General features: G+C 48.0%; 1 protein-coding gene across 4 annotated transcripts in view; it reads left to right on the top strand.

The window, feature by feature from the left end:
- Window positions 1-506: 506 nt before the first annotated feature.
- Window positions 507-22531, top strand: part of CYRIA (CYFIP related Rac1 interactor A) — a 104940-nt gene continuing 82915 nt past the window's right edge. For 2 of the 4 annotated variants that reach the window (XM_082744163.1, XM_082744164.1), the window contains exon 1: window positions 517-632. The gene's annotated coding sequence lies outside the window, so the exon portion shown is untranslated. Of the gene's footprint in view, window positions 633-22531 lie in introns of all 4 variants that reach the window. The other 2 variants (XM_082744162.1, XM_082744165.1) reach the window with 2 other exon arrangements.

The following is a 22531-nucleotide window of genomic DNA, read 5'->3' as shown; positions in this document are numbered from 1 at the left end:
GCATTTGAAAGACTTTTTTGGTGGTCCCATCAGATCCCTGCAGCCCCCAAAGCTAGGAATCTGTTCAAAGTATGAACACGGAAGGACAGGGAGGAAGGCGGCTTCACAACCCAAAGTAACGTGAGAGGGTGGGAAGAGGTTAGGGCGGTCTGGCTGGGGGCACGAACACTAAATTGAGGGTGGCCTGCGCGTCTTGGGGTGGACTGCAAGGCCCTTCTCCGGTTTCCTTGGAGCGCATACTGGGTATGAAGGAATTCCGTGTGTAGAAGCAGCAAGGGCTGGTCCCGGCTTGCTCGCGGAGGCCAATGCCAAGTGGCCAAGGCCGAAAGGAGGCCGGGGCTACCGTGTGCGCAGGCGGCCAGCACCACTCCCGGGGGCGCGGAAGGGGTCGCCGCGCGCGTGTGGGGCTAGGCGGGTGCCGGCGCGGGTGGGGAGCCCCGGGGGCCGGGGCGGGCCGGGGCGGGGCGGGGCGGCCGCAGCGGGCCGGGCTGGGGGCGGGCCGGGGCGGGGCGGGCCGGGGCGGGGCTCCGGGGCCGTCTCGCAGGCTGCGGCGGCCGCAGGAGAGGCGTCCACAGCGGCGGCAGCTGGGGCAGCGGCGGACGCGCGGCCGAGCAGGGCGGCGGCGACCCCGGGTGAGCGCAGCGCGGACGCGGCGGGGGCGCGGCGGGGAGCGCGGGTGGGGATCGGCAGGGAAGGGGGCTCGGGAGGCGCCGCCGAGAGCCCTGCCATCCTTCCCCAGCTCCCGATGCCCCGGCAGCCTTCAAGGGAGGGAGGGACAGAGAGCGGAGGACCCAGTCCTTCAGTCCTAATTCTGCGATCGCCGTCCAGATGTCCGTCTGTGCGCCGGTTGCCCCGATCCCCAGGTCTGCTTCCCGATTGTGTTACAGGTCACCCCCGTCACCCCTCAGCCACTCGGTCGTCCGCCCCCCCCCCCACTCCCGGTTTCTCCGCCCCCAGCCAGGTATCTTCAGCTCCAAAGCCATTCTTCCAGGACACCCCAACCTTCTGCTTCCCCCTTCCCACCACCAGAGGCCCAGGCTCCCCGCCTCTCTCTACAGCGCCAGAGCAAGGATGACCGCCACCCCTCTGCCCCCAGTGCCTGCACACTTGGACCCTTCTGCGGCCACCTGCCCTAGATGTTCTTAGCCAGTCAGCGCACTGCTGTGTCTAGGACCTGGGCCTCCTGGCCCTATCACCTTCCTCCTCCTGAGAATCCCAGTCTGGCAAAAGGGACTTTACAGATCTTGCGCTCTGGGAACAATTTGACCCACTTCCTAAAAGGCTGGTCCCAGGCCAGCCGTGCTATTTGGTGGAGACACCTGTCTTGCCTGCCAGCCAAAAGACTAAGAAGCCTCTGTCAAAATGAGCCAGTGGGTTCCCAGAGCCTTCTTCAAGCTGTCCTGACTTGCTGGCCAGTGTTCCCAGGGACCAGAACGAAAACATTTGTCATTTAAGACCTCCGGGGTTATTTGCTGAGTCCACCCCCAGATCCTAGGAATTCCCCCAGCCACTGTGTTGGGTGTGTGGAGTCGTGCAGTGACAGGCCACCCTCCAGGGCCTGGTCTCCTCACCCATGTCCTTGTTTCCCTGCTTGTGCCCCAGGGACTCCAGGGGCAGGTGTTTGGGACCTCCGTCACCCCACAGCTCTGTGGCGCTCCAGCTTTACTCTGTTGGAAACTTTTCCCGTCTTTCACTATCTCGTCCCTCTGGATAGGGCCTGGGCCATCTGCATTGCATTGAGTCCCCAGGGCACAGCAAGCTGGGCTGGGACCGGGAAAGGCTGGGCCCTGTGCTGCAATGAAGGGCCAGCAGGAGGAGGGTGGCTGCTAGCCAGGTCAGGCTGCGTATCTGGGCCTGGGGACTCTGGCCTTGGGGTGGGTCTGGGCTTTCACTGAGCCCCGAGTGGGGTCCCAGGCTCGCTTGGCTGTGATGAGAGGAGGCAGAGCAGGGGCTGTTTTTCCTGCGTGCTTCTGACTGTCTTGTGTTGCTATGGTGACAGTTTTGCCTCTCTTCTTCCTTCTGACTCTTCTGGGAGCTGGTTTTTATTGGTCTGTTGTCCTGTCTTTTATGACTCTAATTTCTCCTTTCTACTTGCTCTGAAATCAACAGTCATAAACATGGGCACTGGGCCCAGGCTGGGGGCTGGCAGAACTTCACCTCCTTCTGGCCTCGGGCTCCTGCGAGGGGAGAGAGGTGGGGACGGACCTGCCCACACTGCCTCCTGCCTCCAGCTTTGGGAAGCGGGCAGCGCCTCCGTCTCAGGCACACCATGCCTCCCATCCTGCCTCCGTGCTAATAATAGACTCCATGTGTAGTGAAGGAGCTCACTGATGTTCGTGACAGCCCTGTGGGCTCGGGGCTGTCCCCACTTCGCAGATGACAAAACCAAGCTCAGAGGGAGCCATCTCCCTCAGGTCTGGATTTAGCCTGTAGTCAGAGCTCCGTTTTTGTTCAACGAATGGAACAGTGATGGAGCTGACCCCAAAGGCCTATGTCCCTGACCTCCTACCCTGTAGGCTTCCTGGTCTTGCTCCTCCCGGGACAACAGGGCCCCCTAAACCCCATGTTCTGGGAGTGCCACTGACTCCCACAGTGGCAAGCTGCCAGGGAAATGCCTGTCAGGTCTTTGGTGCACCCTCGACCCCAACTGTTGGAGACCCAAGTTGAGAGGAGAGAGAAGCCACTTGTCACTTCCTGTTTTTTTACTCAGCACCAAGAAGCATTCAGTTTGCTTTTGCTCTCAGGGCCTAGATGCAACTGGTAAGTCAGGGGCACTGAGAGCCAAGTTAACCCCCACCCCCACCCCAAGCCCAGCCAGCCCAGAGTGAGGAGTTCAGAGTTGGCCAGGGCTATAGGTCACCGACTGTCAGCTGTCAGTGACACTCTCCAGAGAAGCTGCCCCCCTCTTCCCTTTTATTTTCACTTTTTTGCATACTTTCTTCTTTCCCACTGCCCTGCCCCCACCCCCACCCCAGCTTTGCCTATCTATGCTCCAGGCTTGGTAGCATGAAAAGACTAGGGAATCAGCAGCTTCATTGTCAAATGTTGGCCCTGGAGAAGTCGATTCAGTCCTATGGGCCTCAGTTTACAGTCTTTAAAATGGGTTTGACAGCATCTGTTCCAATAGCCGTGTTTGCTTGTTCCTGAAGGATGGCAAGGAGTAGCCTGTAGGGGGTGTTTTGAAGGGTTGAAGTCCTGAAGCACCTATAATGCTCTCATCCCTTTGGGAAATCTCACTGTTGAAGAAGAGACCCTGAACTGTTGCCTGGAGATGGAAAGCTGGTCTAGGAATCATTAAGCCGTGATATCTCAGGGTTGGGAGGCATCGTCCGAAGTCATCTTGTCCAGCCCTGATGTTGAATTCACCTTTCATCCACTTGACCTTCAACGAGCATCTACTCTGAACCAAATAAAGTTTTGGGAACTGCACATTTAAAACCCTGTCCATTATTCCTCTTCTCAAAGAATGAAGTCAGACATAGAAAGAGATCCTTATGATTCGTCAGAGGGGTGGCGCGTTGAAGGAAAGTCAGGGAGAGGTGGGGCCTCAGACAACTTGACCAGGTCAGGCATTAATGTTGAATCAGGCATCTTGTGCTTGGTGGCTACAATTTAGTTGTCTTACCACTGCCCACTTGGGGAGCCCGAGTCCACCCTGCGTGGCGATGGGGTGATTGTTCCAGAGCCCCTCCCTTGGCTGGTGAGCAGGAACAGCAGAGGCCCACGGCCGGGAGCCAGCCCTGCCTTGCTGAGTTTCGACTCTTCAACCCATGGTATCCTCTGGTTCCTACTTCATCCTGCTTAAAATCCTTTCTCAGAGGCTGCATGATTTACCTGACAGTGCAGAACGGTGATGGGAAAGAAGTAGATTTTGGAGTCAGCTATGAATCCAGACTCTGCTGCTGCTGTGTCCCAGATGTGGGATCCTGCAGTACTGTCTAACCCCTCCGAGCCTCAGTTTTCGTATCTGTAAAATGGTAATACTGATACTTGCCTTCTAGGAAGGAAATAATCTCATGTTTTTATGGCATCTGGCATGGTGCCCACCTCACAGTAGACTTGCTCTTATTTACTCTCATTGATTAGAAAAGAGTTCTCAGTTACTGGGCCTCTGGGTCCTCTTAGAACGGAGGTGGGGAGCTCTTTGGACTGATTCTGGCCTTTGGAGATCTATTCATTATCTGGAAAGGTTAAAAATCGCCCATGTTCCAGTTCCTCAACTGCTGGTCAGTCTGCGAGATATCTCTCGACAGATAAACTATGCTCCAAACACGGTGAGTTTATGCAAATCACCAACTTTGTTTTCTCAAAGAGGAATGAATTTGAAATGGCCAAAAGGACACTCTGAGCTCAAGAATATGCTACTATCCGTGAGAATACTGTAATTTGCTTCTTTGCCTTTGATTTTATTGTCAGATCCAAAAAGTCATTGTCCAGACCAGTGTCAGGGAACTTATCGCCTGTATGTTCTAGGCCATTTATGGTTTCAGATCTTACTTGCAAGGTTTTAATCTACTTCATGTTCATTTTCATGTACGGTGCAAAGTCATGGTCTGGTTTCATTCTTTTGCATGTGGCTGTCCAGTTTTCCCAACACCATTTGTTGAAGAGCCTGCCCTTACCCCATTGTGTACTCTTGGCTCCTTTGTCAGAGAACACTTGAAAATGAATGTTTCATATGTTTTATACTGGGGTGTTTAGCTTCTTTTTTTTTGAAGTTATCATGTTACATTGTAACATTTACCGTGTTACATTGTAAAATGTGCCATGCTACACTGTAACGTGAACCATGTTACATTTTTCTCAAATCATCACCAGAACTCTATGAGGTTAGTATTCTTGTCCCCTTTTCTATAGTTAGGGAAAGCGGGAAAGGCAAGGTAACTGGAAGAGTCTATCAGCTAGTAAGGGACAGGGCCAGAATTTAAAACTGCGGCCTACTTGCACTTTCCGCCATAGTATGCAGTCTTGTCATTTCCTTGGCTGGTGTGTCAGTGACCTAAAATAATTCTGTTTGGAGAAGGAGAGCAGATTTCAACGGGAGTGGAACTGGTCAGTAACTCAGACTCGTAGTAAATATTTAGAGACCTTTAATAAGGATTTTGCTCTCAGTGTAGCATTAATAAAGCTTTGTGTGGTTGGCTGAGGCCTCATTCCTAGAAGTGATGAATGGAAGAGTCTGAAATGTCTGAGTTAAGAGAAAATGTTCGATGATGCTAGAATGGATTGCTGGTCTGTCATTGAAATAAACTGAACTGATTTTATAACTGAACATACGAACGGAAAGCATGACAGGTACGTCCCAGGAATATATAGGGACCAAAGCAGCAAGGTCAGGAAATGTGGGGGGGGGGGTGGCTTTTAAAAGGGAGGGTGGTTTGGATGCAGGCATCATAACCCATGTCTAGGAAGATGGAGGTACTGAAAAGCGATTGAAAAATTGCTCACTCGTGGCCTTTCTCAGGTAATTTAGAAGCCTGATTTCCCTGGTTAGGAAGCCATTGTCCCAATGAATCCAAGTGCTGAAAATGGGTGCCCTGTTCGCCCAGCAACGGGCTTCCTGGGTCCAGCTTAGTGCTGCAGACAGATGTGTTTCTATTTGCAATTATCTCAGGGCCTGAGTCTGGTGTCTGCTTATTTAATGACTTCACTTTCTAATAAAAATTCTGTATGGTGTGGATAATTAGATCTTTAAAATGAAACTGGGGAAATGGTCTGCCCCCAAAGAATTGCAGTTTTATGGTGGATCAAGCATTAAAATGAGATCATTCATTCATTTAACAAATAGGTATGGGGTAGGCTCTTGCCCTGTGCTGTGCTAGGTAGGGTACAGTGATCAAGAGGGCATCGTCCCTGCCCACAGCTGGCTGTCATTTCGGGCAAGGCAGAGGAGAAGCCGCGTACCTAAGTGGATCCTTGTCGTTTGTCCTATAGAATGCCGTGTGCCAGAAAAAGAGGGAAATGTAATCATTTTGACTCTTCCTGCAACACAGTGAGAGTTATTATTGTGTTATTTATGGATCCCCTGAATTACACCTGACACGTTGCAGGGAGAGGACGAAAGCGCGTGGCTGGGGCAGCTGATGACCCGGGCGTGGCTCTCAGCCCTGCTCCTCGCTGCCTGGGTCAGTTTCTCTGTCAGTGAAACGGAAAGATTGGATTTGAGGGCTTAAAAGAGTCCTTCTGCATCGAGCCTGATGATTCTAATACGCCCAGGACCCCCTTTTCCTGAGTGACAGGGGAAGGGGCAAACCTGGCAGCCTTAGTCAGGGGGGCCGCCAAGGCCAAGCTGGGGATGGGGGGAGCCAAGGGCATTTTCAAATAATTTTCTCAAAGAGCAGAGAAACCTTGCTCTCCTTCTCAGAAAAGGAATCTGCCATTCTGATTGACCATCAGATAAATGAGTGGAAGTCAAGGCCAATGACAACAGGGAGAGACAAAAGGAATGCAGGAGCTCTAGCTCAGCAGAGGCGGGGAGGAGTCACCACCTTACTCCCACTTCCCAGGGTCTCTGCTGACATGGAGATGGGGGCTTGGCTTCACAGATGTCTTGGCTACCACAAATGCTTTAAGTTAATGTCCTTTAAAAAAAAATAATTTGGTTTGATAATCCCTGAGCTTTAGAATAAATGAAAATGCACAATCATTTTAGGATTGTGAGGAACAATGATGAACTCCCAACTCTCTCAGCACAGCATCAAGTCCCATCTTTCCCACTGACAACCAAACACAGGCCCTTCCAGAAGCAACCACGGGACTGGGTCCCAGTTTCCTAGACTAGGGTGGCAGTGTGCTGGGGCTGGGAGGTGAGCAACTTCTCATCTGTCTGAGGCTCATGGTCCTCTCGGTCCAACATGGGCCCTCGCACCTTCCGAGGCATGGAAATTATTGTCCACAGCAATTATGAGCATTTCGGATCACTTTTAGCCGTCTTCTGAAGAACTTTTGAAACGGATATCCCCATTCTGGATGGGGAAACAGAAATGCAGGGGTGTTAAGGAGCTTTGCATAAAGTCACCTCGTTAAGGAAGGTTGTGGGCTGATGCCCGAAGCCACATCTGTGTGCCTGCAAAGCCTGGTCTCTCTGTCTCTGTCACCCACACGAGAGATGAGAGCCTTGCGTGTGTGAGGAGGGCGCAATTAATAAGCATGGGTCTTGGCTAAAATCCTCATCTCAAAGAGCTAGATGTGCTTCCTTACCTTGAAATTGAAAAGACGAAGAAGGAGGAGGGGGGAGGGGGAGGAGGAGAAGAAGAAAATAGAACTATATTTTCAGGCTTCCCTGGGACCGTATCTCTGCATCAGACCGATGTCCTTGGATGGTGTCCTTTGCTCAGCCCACTTCATCAGAGAACGCCATCCAGCAGGAATGAGCTGAGCCTCTGGTGTGTGCGGCATATGGCCTTGCTGAGCTGTGGAACCCACCCAGTTGAGGCAGGCTGTGCAGAACTTATTTTTCAGACCTCTCCCTGCGACAGCTGGAGGTCACGGGAACACGAGAGAACTGTGGGCTCAGTTGCAGAATGACGGACTTGCCTGTCCTCAAAACTGGAACAACACCTTTGGTCTACTTCCTCTATTGTACAAAAACCGAAGTTAAGAGAAAGAGACAGATAGATTGGGGAGCCAGTATCAAAGGCTTTTCCAAGGCTTGCACAAGAATTCAGCTTCACGGAAGCTGCAACAGGGCTACAGCTCTTTGAGAGGTCTGGAGGTGAGCCGTGCATGTAGAAGTTCTGGGAGAATAACCTAGGGCTACAGAGAGAGCAAGCAAACCTGGGTTGAAATCCTGGCTCTTGCCCTCGGCAAATTCCTCAGGCTTGCTGAGGTTTGTGATTTATGAGCTGAAGTTAATGATACTTGTGTCTCAGGAATATTGTAAAGGACAAATCAATTAAACCTATCTCAGTCTCCCTTTTGTGCCTGCTTGTTGAAGAAAATTTTTGAGAATTTTTTGCTACTTCCTTTAGGGGCCTCTTTATTTGTTGTTTGGGGTAGAAAATGACCTGGGGCTTCTCTTTGCCTTTAGAGATACATTCCTGAATTGCCCCCGACAAATCCCCCGAATCCACTCCTCTGGGTTGATGCTTCTAGCTGGGAGCCTTCATTTTATACTTGAATTGAAGCTGGCTGTAGTGTTTGCTGGAGTGTAGTATAAGGGTTGTGCTGACTCTGTAAGTCACCCTAAGTCTTTTTCTTACTGTGCGTGCATGTGTGTGTGTGTGTGTGTGTGTTTTCTTTCTGGAGTGTTGAGGTTTCAAATCTGGGCCCATGAGTGTCTTAGACAGAAAAATGAGTTTATAAGCTGTTTTCTGACATTCCCCTTTTCGCAAGTCCAAAATCCAAAATCATCTGAAAAGTTAAAGTTTTATCTCTCCTAGCTCGTGTGGAAGCAAAAGCTGGCCTGATCGTACCTGAGACTATGGATAGCTTTTATTTATACCGCTCTAGGTGGGTAAGCTTTCATCAGATGGATGAGTGCCCCCCACCCTACCCAGGGTATACGTAATACATGCTCTATATTATTGTTTTAAAATCTGAAAGATTCTGAATTTAGAAGTACATGTAGGGAAGAGATTTCAAAGAAGGGTTCGTGGGCTTCTTCTTCAAAAGCCCATAAGAACACACCACATCCCTTGGGTTGGGGGCTTGGAAAGATGTGAGTGGGCCCTTGAGCATTCTACTTTTGGTACCAGCTGGTGTGGGGACTTGGTTCATTCATTCCTCATCAGAAGTCTTAACGCATATTGTGTACGGGATAGGTATTACATGCTATATTCATATAATAAAGGAAGCTAGAGAAAAGAAAGTGTTGACAAAATCATAAGGAAGAGGAAATATATTTATAGTTCTGTACTGCAATTGTTAAAAAAAAAAAAAATCCAAGTATAAGGGACCCGCATGGTTCCAACCTGTGTTATTCAAGGATCCACTGTAATAGGGAAAAAATATTAAACGACCATCCTTGGCACGGACCCAAAACAACAACAGCAACAGCAACAACAACAACAAAACCTTTTAAAGCAGCAGTTCCAAAGTTTCATGGAGACAAAGTGATTTTTTAGAAAATTCCATAGAACTAAAAATAAGCTGGGAATTTTTGGTCTGGTGTGGCTTCTAGTCCAATGTCATCATTGGCCTGTGGAGGAAGGTAGAAGGGAATTTTTAAATCTTACTCATCGTTTTAGCCACGTGAGGAGGAACCAGGTCCTGAAGAGTGAACCAGGGGAAGTGAAAGCGGCCAGCCGAGCGTGAGAAGGTCTTGCTTCTTATCTCGGGTCTGCTCTTGACTTGGCCGTTCAGCTTGGGCTGTTGCTTCCCTTCTCCGGGCCCTAGGAACTTGGTTTCTAAGTCAATTAAGTCTTTCTCCCTCTCTGAGAGGTTGGGAGTGGAGGTGGGGGCCCCCAAAAGAGTGAAAAGAGCTCAGCAGCTGGCTTGCTGGCCGTGTTCTGGTAGCTTCCATCCAGCCTCCATGCGGACCAGAGAGGGAGGCCACGAGGCTTCCCCACACTCTGCATAGGTTTCCTCAGGCTGTTCCTTCTCACAGCCCTGACCTTCTGATTCCTCGGGACTGGTTTGTGTGGGATCCCCTGGGGTCTAGGCCCTGCACCGCTGCCCAGCAAGGACTCAGTGACACTCCCGCAAACATTGCTGGTGACCAGGTCCCTGCTGGAGCTGGCCTTCCCCGCAGCTTCTCTCTTGCCTAGGGTAGTGGTTGAGGCCACTCAGCGTTGCTGAGAAGTCAGGAAGGAGCATGAAAGTTCCCTCTAGAAAGACCTTGGTACCAGGAAGCTCTGCCCAGGGAAATGGAAGAGTGTACCTTCACGAGCTAAGCATGGGTTATAGAAGCTGTAGGGAAAGGGCTTTGGGGATGAATCTCATTCTCTCTCTCCTTCTTTATTTCTTTGCCTTTTAAGTTGACACTTCAGGTATCATCATTCTGGCTTTTGCCAGGGTGAACATTTCACCTGTCTTCCCTGATCTAACTGTGGAAGTTAGATCGGGCCTAACTTCCAGTAGATCAGCCTCTCCCTGAGCACCCACCCTGGTCATCTCACCTCCCGGTAACTCATGTTAGGAACCAGGGGCCTGACTGTGGACAGGGGTTTTCCACAGTGGAGAAGTGGCCTCCAATTTTAGGATCCTGTTGCTTTTCTGTTCGCAGAGACTGTGAGAGCCACTGGGGAGCAGGAAAGAGCATAGACACCAGGGCACGCTGAGGTGGGGGTATTTCTGGGAATGGCTGGTGCTTATAAGTTAGAGAGGCCTGGACTGTGTGTGTGTGTGTGTGTGTGTGTGTGTGCGCATGCACTTCCGATGCACATGTTAGGGAGCCCTTTCAGGTTCTGGGAGGCGCTGCCAAGACCTGAGCCCTGCTAGGTGTACTCTGAACAAGGCCCACCTCGACCTGAGCCCTGGTTTCTCTGTAGCTCAATGGGGGACTGACCACTGAAGTGCTTCTTCAGGGCTAAGGAACCTTTTATGTTTCAAGGACCAGTGACCCCTGTGCTCGGCAATTCTGGGCTTCCCTGTCAGGAAGCCACTACATTATGTTTCTTAGGGGGAAATAGCTCATCCTTTTGCTTGGGAAACACAGACCTCTGTCAAATCTTATTCTAGACATCCTTGAAAATACTCAAATCCTTTGAACTTATTACTTTAAAAATAAAATAAATGAAAGAAAACCCGAATATAAGGTTTCAAAGGTAAAGGACGAGGAAATTACTCAGTTTTGTTTAACAGCCAGTTGGGGGACATAGGAAAAGATGATGAAGGAGAAAGACAAGAGAAGGAAAAAGAGAAACCCAGAAGGAAAACTGTGGCAGCTGCCTCTACTCCAGGAACCGTGGTACTCGGGTCCTCTCGTGCAAGCTAAGTGGAGTTGGGAGCCTGGAGGGGAGAGCGCAGAAGGAAGTGAAGTAGGGAGTGAGGGATCCTGGCTCAGTTTAGCTTCCTAAGCTTCCAAGGAGCCTGAAGACCTAGCAGGATATGGAAGAAGCAGGGCCTAGGGAGTCCCCGGGGAACTGAGGTCTGCCACTGACTCACTAACTTTCTGCACTCCTCTTCCCTCTCTGGATCCCGGTCACTGACTAATAAGTGAGTTTCACTAGATGAAGAGTAGAGCAGTTCCTGGGGTCGAAGAGGGAATCCTGGCCCCCGACTCTTGGCCCAAGGCTCTCCGGGAAAGGGAGAAGAAAAGCCTGGCTCCGGTCTGCAGTGGTGGCATCCCTCCCCAGAGGGTCCATCCACATGCGGGCGTTCCTCCCTCGTGCCTGGGAGCAAGCCTGTAAGCTCGTGCTCGAGTGAATGAAGTGTTCCCTGCACGTTTCCTATTTCGACTTCCTTTTAAAGCACTGTGTCAAGATGCTATCTCCTCCTCCCTTTTTGACGTCATTCACTCGCTAACCTGCTAGCGAGGCTGTGGGTTGTACAAATTTATCTGCTCAACCTCAGGTTCAGGAAATACTCTGAGTAGCTCATAGAAACAGAAATAGCGATGGTGTTTTTGATATTTTATGGTATATGCGCATGAATTATTTTTATGACCCAGGGCCAGCAGGGCCCCTCGTTTTTCAAAGCCCACTCAAATGTTCAGTTATATTAGTACCAACGAGTTACGCTCTTCCGTGCACAAGGAGCACCTCTTAATTCTATTTTACTAGGCTGCCTAGGTGCATTTCTCACCCTATAGACAACCTTGCAAGGCAGATCTGTTGATTTCTCTTTTGAAGATAAAGGCAAGGATGTCAAGAGAATTTTACAAACTTGCTTTGAGACATAGGACTGAAAATGGGGCCCAAGGATTTTGACTCCAAACTGCCCGGCTCTCAAAATCCCACACTTACCCACACCACATAGTTCACTGCTTCCAGGCCACCATCTTATTTTTTAGGAAAATATGATTTTTTTCTCCCCCTGCCATGACTCTCCTTAAGCCTCAGAAAATACAATCTGAGTTGGAGTGCGCTGCCTTTTTCCAGAATGGAGTCCCATGGCGCCCTGCTGTAATGTAAGCTTCATGCAGTCACTGTATTTCCATATAACAAACTTTGACTATGTACTTCCAAAGTAGCAGACACTCCTCTAGAAGCTTTTCTGTGTCATTTAGTAGGAAAAGATGTGGCCTTTATCTTACAGAGGGCAAAATTCAGACTCAGATGCCATGATGTACACAAAGGCAAATAGCATATAAAAAGGGGATGGTTCACTTTGTGAATGAACAATTTAGAATGTAGTTCTAGAGCGCGCTTGGGATTTTGCTTCTGGCCTGGGACCAAGGCATCCCTTGTGAAACTGTGAGATCAAGTTCAGCTGACCCACCCTGCTCACACCCGCTTTGTGCCTGGCTTCCTCAGTTTCCGTCGGCTGCGGTTGGAACCTAGTTTGGTGGTTGTGGAGAAAGGCAGGGTTCCTCTTGTCTTTCCCCATCTTGCGTTAGCCTGCACCGTCCCTAGCTCATTTTAGTTAGTCTGAACTCCTATTTCAGTTTCATTGCTCATCATAGACTTGCCAACATTAAGCATTAGTGTCATATTACAGAGGAGAAAGCGGTAACATGATTTACCCAAGATCACATGTGGGCTCGGCCTTCTTTTTCCAAAATGATTTTTTAAAAATTTTTATTTAAATTCAATTAGCTGACATACAGTACATCATTAGTCTCAGATGCTTGATAATTTATCAGTTGCAGATGACCCCCAGTGCCCATCACATCACGTGCCTTCCTTAAGGCCCATCCCCCAGCTAGCCCATCCCCCCCACCCACCCCCTCTCCAGCAACCTTCAGTTTGTTTCCCAGAGTCAAGAGTCTCTCATAGTTTGTCTCCCTCTGTGATTTCTTCCCATTCAGTTTTCTCTCCCTCACCCTGCGATCCTCTGCGCTGTTTCTTGAGATTGAGTGGCCTCAATCTCATCTGAGATGCATTTTACTTACCCAAAAGATCCTTTGAGGGCGCCTGGGTGGCTCTGTCGGTTAAGCATCTGTCTTCAGCTCAGGTGGTGATCCCAGGGTTCTGGGATTGAATCCCATATAAGACTCCCTGCTCAGCAGGGAGCCTGCTCTTCCCTCTCCCTTTGCTCCTCCCCTGCTTTCTCTCTCTCAAATAAATAAAATCTTAAAAAAAAAAAAAAAAAGGATTCATTGAGTTTTTGTTCTGGTACTACCGTCTCCTGGATATATCCCCCAACTCTTGCCAAATCCATTCGTCCATCCGCCCATCCATCCATCCATCCATCCACTTACTCAACAAATATTTATCGGGCATTCACAGTGAGCTGGGCATTTCTCCTCGGTGTCAACGTCTGGAGATTCAGCAGTGAATCAGGCAAAAAAGCTCCTTGCCCCCATGAAACTATTCCACTGGGGAAAGATGCACCATAAACATGCGAACAAGTAAAATGCGTGTTATGTTAGATGTCCTGTGTCCCATGCATAAGACTGAAGCAGAGAAGGTGGGCAGAGTGAGGGTGAGTGGGGGTAGGGTTGCTACTTGACGTTGGGTGGTCACAGACGTCCCCGCAAAAGGTGAGGATGAAGGAAGGTCTGCGGGAAGTGAGAGAATGAGCCGTGCACCTGGCTAGGGAAGACATGGTCCAGAAAGAGGGTAGGCAGGATAGGTGTACCCAGCCCGTTGAAGGACCAACTGGGAGACCAGGGCTTGTCGTTGAGTAGACAGGTGGGCAAGGGTAAACAGAGGTGTTGGGATGACAGTCTAGGGCTGGCCTGTGATTTTCTTTCCTTTTTTTCCCCTAAGATTCTATTTATTTATCTGACAGAGAGAGACACAGTGAGAGAGGGAACACAAGCAGGGGGGAGTGGGGGAGGGAGAAGCTGGCTTCCCGCTGTGCAGGGAGCCCAGTGCGAGGCCTGGTCCCAGGACCCTGGATCATGACCTGAGCAGAAGGCAGACGCTTAACAACTGAGCTACCCAGGCACCCTGGCCTGTGATTTCAGTCACCCCGTGTTTTTCCCTCCGACTGAAAGCCTTCACTGTAATTTTTAGGGTCACCTTTTCCACTGCTCTGCGTGCATACTGGTCTGTGCAGCCCGGAGGGAAGGCCTCTTACATCCTTGGTTTTCACATCCCCAGTCCTCGGCTCAGGCCTAGGGGAGAGGAAGCGTGCAGCGTGTAGAAGTCCACTCCTTTTCTTTTGCTTCTTTTTGGAAGTCCAAGTGTTCTCATTAAAGACTATTTGTGATTCTTTTGATAAAAAATGGTTATTTTGAAGGAATGCCACTTCTAAACTCCAATTAGCCACTTCCTTCTTGGACAGCCATCAAAGGGATGGACTCCCTGGGGAGAGAACAAGGTGCCAAGAAAAAGCTGGAAGCGAAAGTTGCAGAGAGGAGGGTGTTCCCTGGAGTCCAGAGGAAGAGGGCCTCACCAGAAATCCCCAGGGAAGGAGCAGGATGGCCCAGTTCCCTGCTGGGTACTGGTGTTTCCAGAAAGTGACCACAGGCTGGAACCAGGAGGCTCTCGAGAAACCCTCAAAGAAGGTCAGGAGACCAGCAAGGACTTTCCACTCACTGCTTCTCAGAGGATAGCTGGGGAGGGGGGGCCCCCAGGGACCTGGAAAGCCTTGTCTCTGGAGACCTTTCTGGAAAGAAAAGAACACTTTCCCTGCTCGGGACTTTCCCCTCACAGAGCGGAACTCTGGTCTCTGAGAGGCTTGGGCTGCTTCTGAGGTGGGGCAGGAACATGTGAAATGCAGATGGGCTAAGACAAGAGGGCCGGGCAGAAGCATGTGGCCTTTGGTGACTCGTCACTTGCGAGACCGCCCGTGGCTATCAGCTCCAGTCAGAATCTTTTCTTCTTTTCTGCTTCCAGTCAGAATCGTGCACCCTCAGGATAAAGGGGACATAGTGCAATGGTCCAACTCAGAGACCTTGATGCAAGTAGCTCAGTAGGGTCAAAGCCAGGGGGTCTGGGGGAGTGCGGACTGAAGCCAGACGTCCTGAAGTCGGTGGGAAGCTATTAAGGCTTCTCAACAAGGCAGTGGTGACACGGGACTTTCAACCAGAGGGACTTGTGTGTCAAAGTGTGTATGACATTCTTCCAAAACTGTGGAGCGTTCATCGGTGAGAGTTGGGGAGGACAGTAACTCCTTCATAGCTGGCGTGTCAGGTGGTGGCTTTGTTAGAAGGAATAAAGTAGGAAAATGAAAAGTTTGGCTTGTCATGACTCAACAGGTTTTTGTTTGTTTGGTTGGTTGGGGTTTTTTTTTTTAGAATGAACCATGTACAGGCACCTTGCTAGGGGATTGTCTGTCTAGACCCCCATGCCCTCACGGAGTCTCTGTTCTGTAGGGGTTTCTAGAAGCACTGTTCTCCAGGGCACTTGAGATAAGATCTCTTGAATGCTCTGGCTTTTTTTTTTTTTTTTAAGATTTTATTTATTCCTTTGACAGAGACAGATCAGAAGTAGGCAGAGAGGAAGGCAGAGAGAGGAGGAAGCAGGCTCCCTGCCGAGCAGAGAGCCCGATGCGGGACTCGATCCCAGGACCCTGAGATCATGACCTGAGCCGAAGGCAGAGGCTTTAACCCACTGAGCCACCCAGGCGCCCCGAATGCTCTGGCTTTTAATGCATGTTGCAAATCTTTAAAAGTGGGGGAATACACATTCACGATACCTGACACCTGAAGAACAGAGAGCGAGTTGTCTAGGCGCCAATGACCTTTTTAAAACAAGTCACGGCCTCGCCTGGCCCTTCTCTCCCCGCCGTCGGTGGACTTGGCCTTCTCTCCTTGCAGCCCTCCCTCTCGGGGATCAGATGAACATAACAAACTTTGAAAACAAGTCAAAAGCTCTCTACAGTTCACCAGGTGTTACTCACCTGCCTGAGAGGGACCTCCGTTAACAACGTAGCACCTGTGAGAGGTTTGGACGAAACCTAAAGTGTGTTCGCAACCCAGTCGTTAGAAACCTTGCTTCTCTGGTGTCTCGGACCACCTATGGGCTTTCCTCCAGCTTTCACAATGGCTTTTCCTGACTTCGTGCTAGTGCCCGGTTTGTGCAGTTTGGTGCAAAATTTTAAAAACATTCACGTGTATATGCGTACCTGAGGGCTGTGGGGCTGATTGTATTTTTGGTGGCTATTACACTAAAGAAAGAAGGCGGCCAGGATGCTCGCTCAGGATCTGAAAAGCGTGGGCTGCCTTATGAAAATAGCATCTGTGGGTAGAGAGCGGGGAGGCGGGTGTCAGAAGTCAGCCTCGCTTGGGTCAGGGTAGGAAACCCATAGTGTGAATGAAAAGCAGCATCGCAGGGTGCCAACTCTCTCAGACCCCCAAATAGAGCTTTTGAAAGCTGAGCTTTCTGGTGAAAAGATCCGCTGTTGCCGAATGCCTTCCATATATGTCAGTAAGCTGGGACAGAGAGTGTAAAGCCTGCCTGAAATCTGTCTAAATCAGTAATGAAGGTCACTCACCCACTCCTGGAGGAAGGAGCTTTTTTTTTTTTTTTTTTTAAAGTGAAAATACGAGAGAAAGAAGAAAAATAAAGAAGAGACCGAGAACAATCGGTTTGGATTTAAAACAATAGGAATAAGAAAATTGGAATTAGTCACCCCAAACAGATCCGGTGAGCCTCGGTCCTGAATCACGACCTCCCTGACAAGGTTTTAAGGTCAGGGCTTCTTTATGGTCTTATTTCCTGCTAAAGTGACACACTGTTCCCAGCGCTGGCTTCAGGCATGTGCCGGGCATCCTGGGGATACGTGACACGGAGCTGTTTCAGAGCTGCTGCGGGGCGACTCTGCAAACTCGGGAAACCTTGCTGTGGCCAGAGAATAGCCACTGTCCCTGAGATGTTTCAGTGAGAGCATGTGGAGCCCCTCTAGCCGTGGGGCAGGAGAGCTGAGGTCAGTCCCCTGACCCCCTGCCCGCTCAGTGCAACGCAGATGGAGGTTCAACCCTCTGGTTCTGTGTTTGTCTTACTGTAGGTCTCTTGTTCTTTGGCTGTGTCATCCCTGATCTCAGGAAATGGCCCAGAGACCAGGGAAACCTGTGTGGTTTGCTACCGTTTCGATCAGTCTGCAGTTTGCAAGGAAATTTTTACACTGAAAATGTGTCATTCCTGTTTTTAGTCACACTGGGCTATGATCAGGATTTTGTTTCTAGTATCTTTATCTCTTTGCTGTTTGATTCTGGGCCATCACTTTTTTGTTTGTTTGTTTTGTTTTGTTTTAATTTAATTTAATTTTTTTCAGTGTTCTAAAATTCACTTTTTATGCACCATACCAGTGTTCCACACAATATGTGCCCTCCATAATCCCCACCACCAGGCTCACCCAACCTCCCACCCCTCTCCCCTCCAAAACCCTCAGTTTGTTTCTCAGCGTCCACAGTCTCTCGTGCTTCATCTCCCTCTCTGATTTCCCCCAACTCACTCCTCCTCTCCATCTCCCAATGTCCTTCGTGTTATTCCTTATGCTCCACAAATAAGTGAAACCATATAATAACTCTCTCTGCTTGACTTATTTCACGCAGCATAATCTCCTCCAGTCCTGTCCATGTTGCTACAGAAGTTGGGTATTCATCTTTTTTGATGGAGGCATAATACTCCATTGTATATATGGACCACATCTTCCTTATCCATTTGTCTGTTGAAGGGCATCTTGGTTCTTTCCACAGTTTGGTGACTTGTGGCCATGGCTACTATGAACACTGGGATACAGATGACCCTTCTTTTCACTACATCTGTATCTTTGGGGTAAACACCCAGTAGTGCAATTGCAGGGTCATAAGGTAGCTTTATTTTTAATTTCTTAAGGAATCTCTACACTGTTTTCCAAAGTGGCTGCACCAACTTGCATTCCCACCCACAGGGTAAGAGGGCTCCCCTTTCTCCACATCCTCTCCAACACACGTTGTTTACTGTCTTGTTAATTTTGGCCATTCAAACTGGTGTAAGGTGGTATCTCAATGTGGTTTTGATTTGAATCTCCCTGATGGCTAATGATGATGAACACTTTTTCATGTGTCTGTTAGCCATTTGTATGTCTTCTTTGGAGAAGTGTCTGTTCATGTCTTCTGTCCATTTTTGACGTGATTAGCTGTTTTATGTGTTGAGTTTGAGGAGTTCTTTATAGATCTTGGATATCAGCCCTTTGTCAGTAGTGTCATTTGCGAATATCTTCTCCCATTCCGTGGGTTGCCTCTTTGTTTTGTTGACTGTTTCCTTTGCTGTGCAGAAGCTTTTGATCTTGATGAAGTCCCAAAAGTTCGTTTTTACTTTTGTTTCCTTTACCTTTGGAGACCTATCTTGAAAGAAGTTACTGTGGCCGATGTCGAAGAGGTTACTGCCTATGTTCTCCTGAAGGATTATGATAGATCCCTGCTTCATGTTGAAGTCTTTCATCCATTTCAAGTTTATTTTTGTGTGTAAGAGAATGGTCGAGTTTCATTCTTCTACATGTAGCTGTCCAATTTTCCCAGCACCATTTATTGAAGAGACTGTCTTTATTCCAGCGTTAATTTTTTTTCCTGCTTTGTCAAAGATTATTTGACCATAGAGTTGAGGGTCCATATCTGGGCTCTCTACTCTGTTGCACTGGTCTATGTGTCTGTTTTTGTGCTAGTACCATGCTGTCTTGGTGATCACAGCTTTGTAGCAAAGGTTGAAATCAGGCAACGTGATGCCCCCAGTTTTGTTTTTCTTTCAACATTTCCCTAGCAATTCAGGGTCTCTTCCGGTTCCATACAAACTTTAGGATTGTTTGTTCCAGCTCTTTACAAAATGTCTGTGGAATTTTGATTGGGATTCCATCGAAAGTATAGATTGCTCTAGGCAGTATAGACATTTTAACAATGTTTACTCTTCTGATCTACGAGCATGGAATTGTCTTCCATCTTTTTGTGTCTTCTTCAGTTTCTTTCCTGAGTGTTCAGTGGTTCCTCGAGTACAGATCCTTTACCTCTTTGGTTAGGTTTATTCCCAGGTATCTTAGGGTTCATGGTGATATAGTAAATGGAATCAAATGGAATCAAATATCTAATTTCCCTTTCTATATTTTCATTATTAGAGTATAAGAAAGCAACTAATTTCTGTACATTGATTTTGTATCCTGCCACATTCCTGAATTGCTGTATGAGTTCTAGAAGTTTGGGGGTGGGGTCTTTTGGGTTTTCCATATAAAGTATCACATCATCTGCAAAGAGAAAGAGTTTGACTTCTTTGCCAATTTGGATACCTTTTATTTCTTTTTCTTGTCTGATTGCTATTGCTAGGACTTCTAGTACTATGTTGAACAAGAGTGGTGAGAGTGGGCATCCTTGTTGTGTTCCTGATCTCAAAGGGAAGGCTGTCAGCCTTCATCATCCAATTGAGGATGATATTCACTGTGGGTTTTTCATAAATAGATTTTATGAAATTGAGGAATGTTCCCTCTATCCCTATACTTTGAATCATTTTAATCAGGAATGGATGCTGTATCTTGTCAAATGTTTTTTCTGCATCAATTGAGAGTACCATGTGTTTCTTCTCTCTTCTCTTATTGATTTGTTCTATCACATTGATTGATTTGTGAATATTGAGCCATAATTGTAACCCATGGATGAATCCCACCTGAAAATGGTGGATAATCTTTTTAATGTACTATTGGATCCTATTAGCTAGGATCTTGTTGAGAATCTTGGTATCCATATTCATGAGGGATATTGGTCTGAAATTCTCCTTGTTAGTGGGGTCTTTGTCTGGTTTGGGAATCAAGGTAATGCTGGCTTCGTAAAAAGAGTTTGGGAGTTTTCCTTCCATTTCTATTTTTTCAAACACCTTGAGGAGAATAGGTGTTATTTCTTCTTTGAATGTTTGGTAGAATTCTCCAAGGAATCCATCAGGTCCTGGGCTCTTGTTTCTTGGGAGACTTTTGATCACTGCTTCAATCACGTTACTAGATATTGGTCTACTCAGGTTGTCAATTTCTTCCTGATTCAGTTTTTGGAAGTTTATAGGTTTCCAGGAATGCATCCATTTCATCTAGGTTGCTTAACTTATCGGCATATAACTGTTGATAATAATTTCTGATTATTGTTTCTATTCCCTTGGTATTAGTCGTGATCTCTCCCTTTTCATTCATAATTTTATTAATTTGGGTCCTTTCTTTTTTCCTTTGGATTATTTTGGCCAATGGCTTATCGATCTTATTGATTCTTTCAAAAAACCAGCTTCTAGTTTCATTGATGTGTTCTACTGTATCTCCAGTTTCTATCTGTCTGCTCTAATCTTGGTTATTTCCCTTCTTGTGTGGGGTTGGCTTAATTTGTTGTTGATTATCCAGTTCTTTAAGGTATAAAAAGAGCTGGTGAATTCTGGATTTTTCAGTTTTGTTTGAGGGAGGCTTGGATGGTTATTACTTCCCCCTTAGGGGACTCCCTTTGCCATAACCCATAAGTTTTGGACTGAAGTGTCTTCATTCTCATTGGTTTCCATGAATTGTTTAAGTTCTTCCATGATTTCCTGGTTGATCCAAAAGTTCTTAAGCAGGGTGGTCTTTAGCTTCCAAGTGTTTTTAATAACCACTCTTATGTCTTAAGGACTTCACCCAGAAAATGAACATAAATTCATTTTTTTGCTGTCCTCAACCTACTACCTGTGAATATGAAATGATTTTATATGTGATAATGTGGTGTATTCATCAGCTTTGCTGTGGTAAGAAATAGCCCCACATTTCAGTGGTTGTAGCAACAAACATCTTTCTTATGTCCCATGTTGGGGGCTGTAGATTGCCTTCTGTGATATCACTCTACATTTCCTATTCTGGGACTTTGGCTGAAGGGACAGGTGACTTCTGGGAGTGTGCTGTGCTCATGACAGAAGGAAGAGAGTGAGCAAAGTGACAGAAACTTGAAATGCTTCCTGAAACTTCTGCGTTATTATACTTACATTCTACTTGCTAAACAGGACAAATGGCCAGGTCCTCTATCAATGGAGCTCCCCCTTCCATGGGCAGGGAGATCAGACATGCAAGCCACATGGCAGCCAGACGGGCAATATAATCTTTTTATGCTTGAGAAGACAGTGTAGCTTAACCCATACCTCATAAACCTGTGGGACAAGATGGGCTTGTTAGGTTCTTAGTAAAATCATAATGACCTGCTAGTTTATGTTGATATTTTAGTTAACTGAAATATGCTGACTTAGCCAACATTTGATTGCACTAGAAGATCGATGCTCTTGGATGGAGGAGATTTGATGCTGTTTACCCCCAATATGCTGAGGGTAAAACTTAGCACCGAGCCTGGAAAACAGTAGATAACAGAATATACTAGGTGTTCTGAATAACTGTATGAGATCACAGCTGCTCTAATTCTCTGGGAACTCAAAAGCCAAATATAATTAAGGTTTCTACAGTCTATTTAAGAGGAGAAAACTTGGCAAAGCATAGACTTCTACTGTATAGTAGATAAATAAGGTTATCAGTATATTTCTTAAATTCTGAAGCCTTTTTCTTCTTTTATGTTGAAACTCATGTCATCATATCAAAGAACTCTGGTACAAACATAACTCAAGGTCCCCAGCCCTGTCGAGGCTCTCTGTCCTCATCAGGGGCAACAATAACAGTGCGATTGACCATTGTTGTGTCTTTCTCTGGGGCTTTCCAGAGCTCATATTATTCTCCCTAACTTTTGTTGTTGTTCCTAACCTGCCTCCCTGGTAGTTTCTTACATTTAGAGAAAAGAAAACCAAGCTGCCAGGATGCAAGGGCAGGGCCAAAGGCAGGCAGTGGGCATGGGCCCTGCTCCACTCCCCAGCTGTGTGGTCTTGGGCTAGTTACTCAAATTCTCTGTGTTTCATTGTTCCTATCTGCAAAGTATGGATCATACTAGCATCTTCCTCCTAGGCTGTTGTGAGGAGATGACGGGATGATGCATGGGAAGGGTTTGGAACCCTGTTTAGCATCAGTAGTGCTCAGGATACCCACAATCCATCCCGTCCAGCCTCGGCACTGAAGGGAGAGCCAGAGAAGAAGTAAAGTCTTGGATTGTGGCTGGGAGATGGGACCCCATGGACTGAGGGACTGAGATGAGTAGTAAGGAAGGGAGGGCCCTGCAGCCAACGTGGCCATGCTCCTGTCTGGATCAGTCTCGTAACAAGGTGCGGAGACTAGAAAACTCAGAAACCAGACCAAGGGCCTTGGTCCCCATTGTCCCTTGAGCCTCTCAGACAGGGGGCCTATGAGACTTCCTGTTAGGGCAGGACTTCTAGTCAGTCAGGCTGAGGGCCTCATATTTCTGTGATGGTGACTCAGGCAAGAGATTTCCAAAGCAACGCTCAGCTGAGACACAACGGACTGTGCAGGGATGTTGTTCATTTTTGTCTTGGGCCTCACGTGATGGCCTGGGTCAAGCAGTCGCCACCTGTCTGTCAAAGGTGTGGGACCTCTGCATGTGACATGTGGGCGACTCTGGAAGCATGCTCAGAGCTGGTTTGAGGTGAGAGCGTTCCAGAAGAAGGGCAGGCCTGTGCCCCTCCACCCAGATGCCCCATACAGCAGGGGGCACCTCCCATGCATATAAGATCCTCTAGGGGGT

This window comes from Mustela nivalis (assembly GCF_964662115.1).
Source record: "Mustela nivalis genome assembly, chromosome: 8".
In the NCBI taxonomy this organism is placed as follows: domain Eukaryota; kingdom Metazoa; phylum Chordata; class Mammalia; order Carnivora; family Mustelidae; genus Mustela; species Mustela nivalis.
The sequence above is the reverse complement of the archived record's forward strand: the minus strand, read 5'-3'. Positions and strand labels throughout refer to the sequence as shown.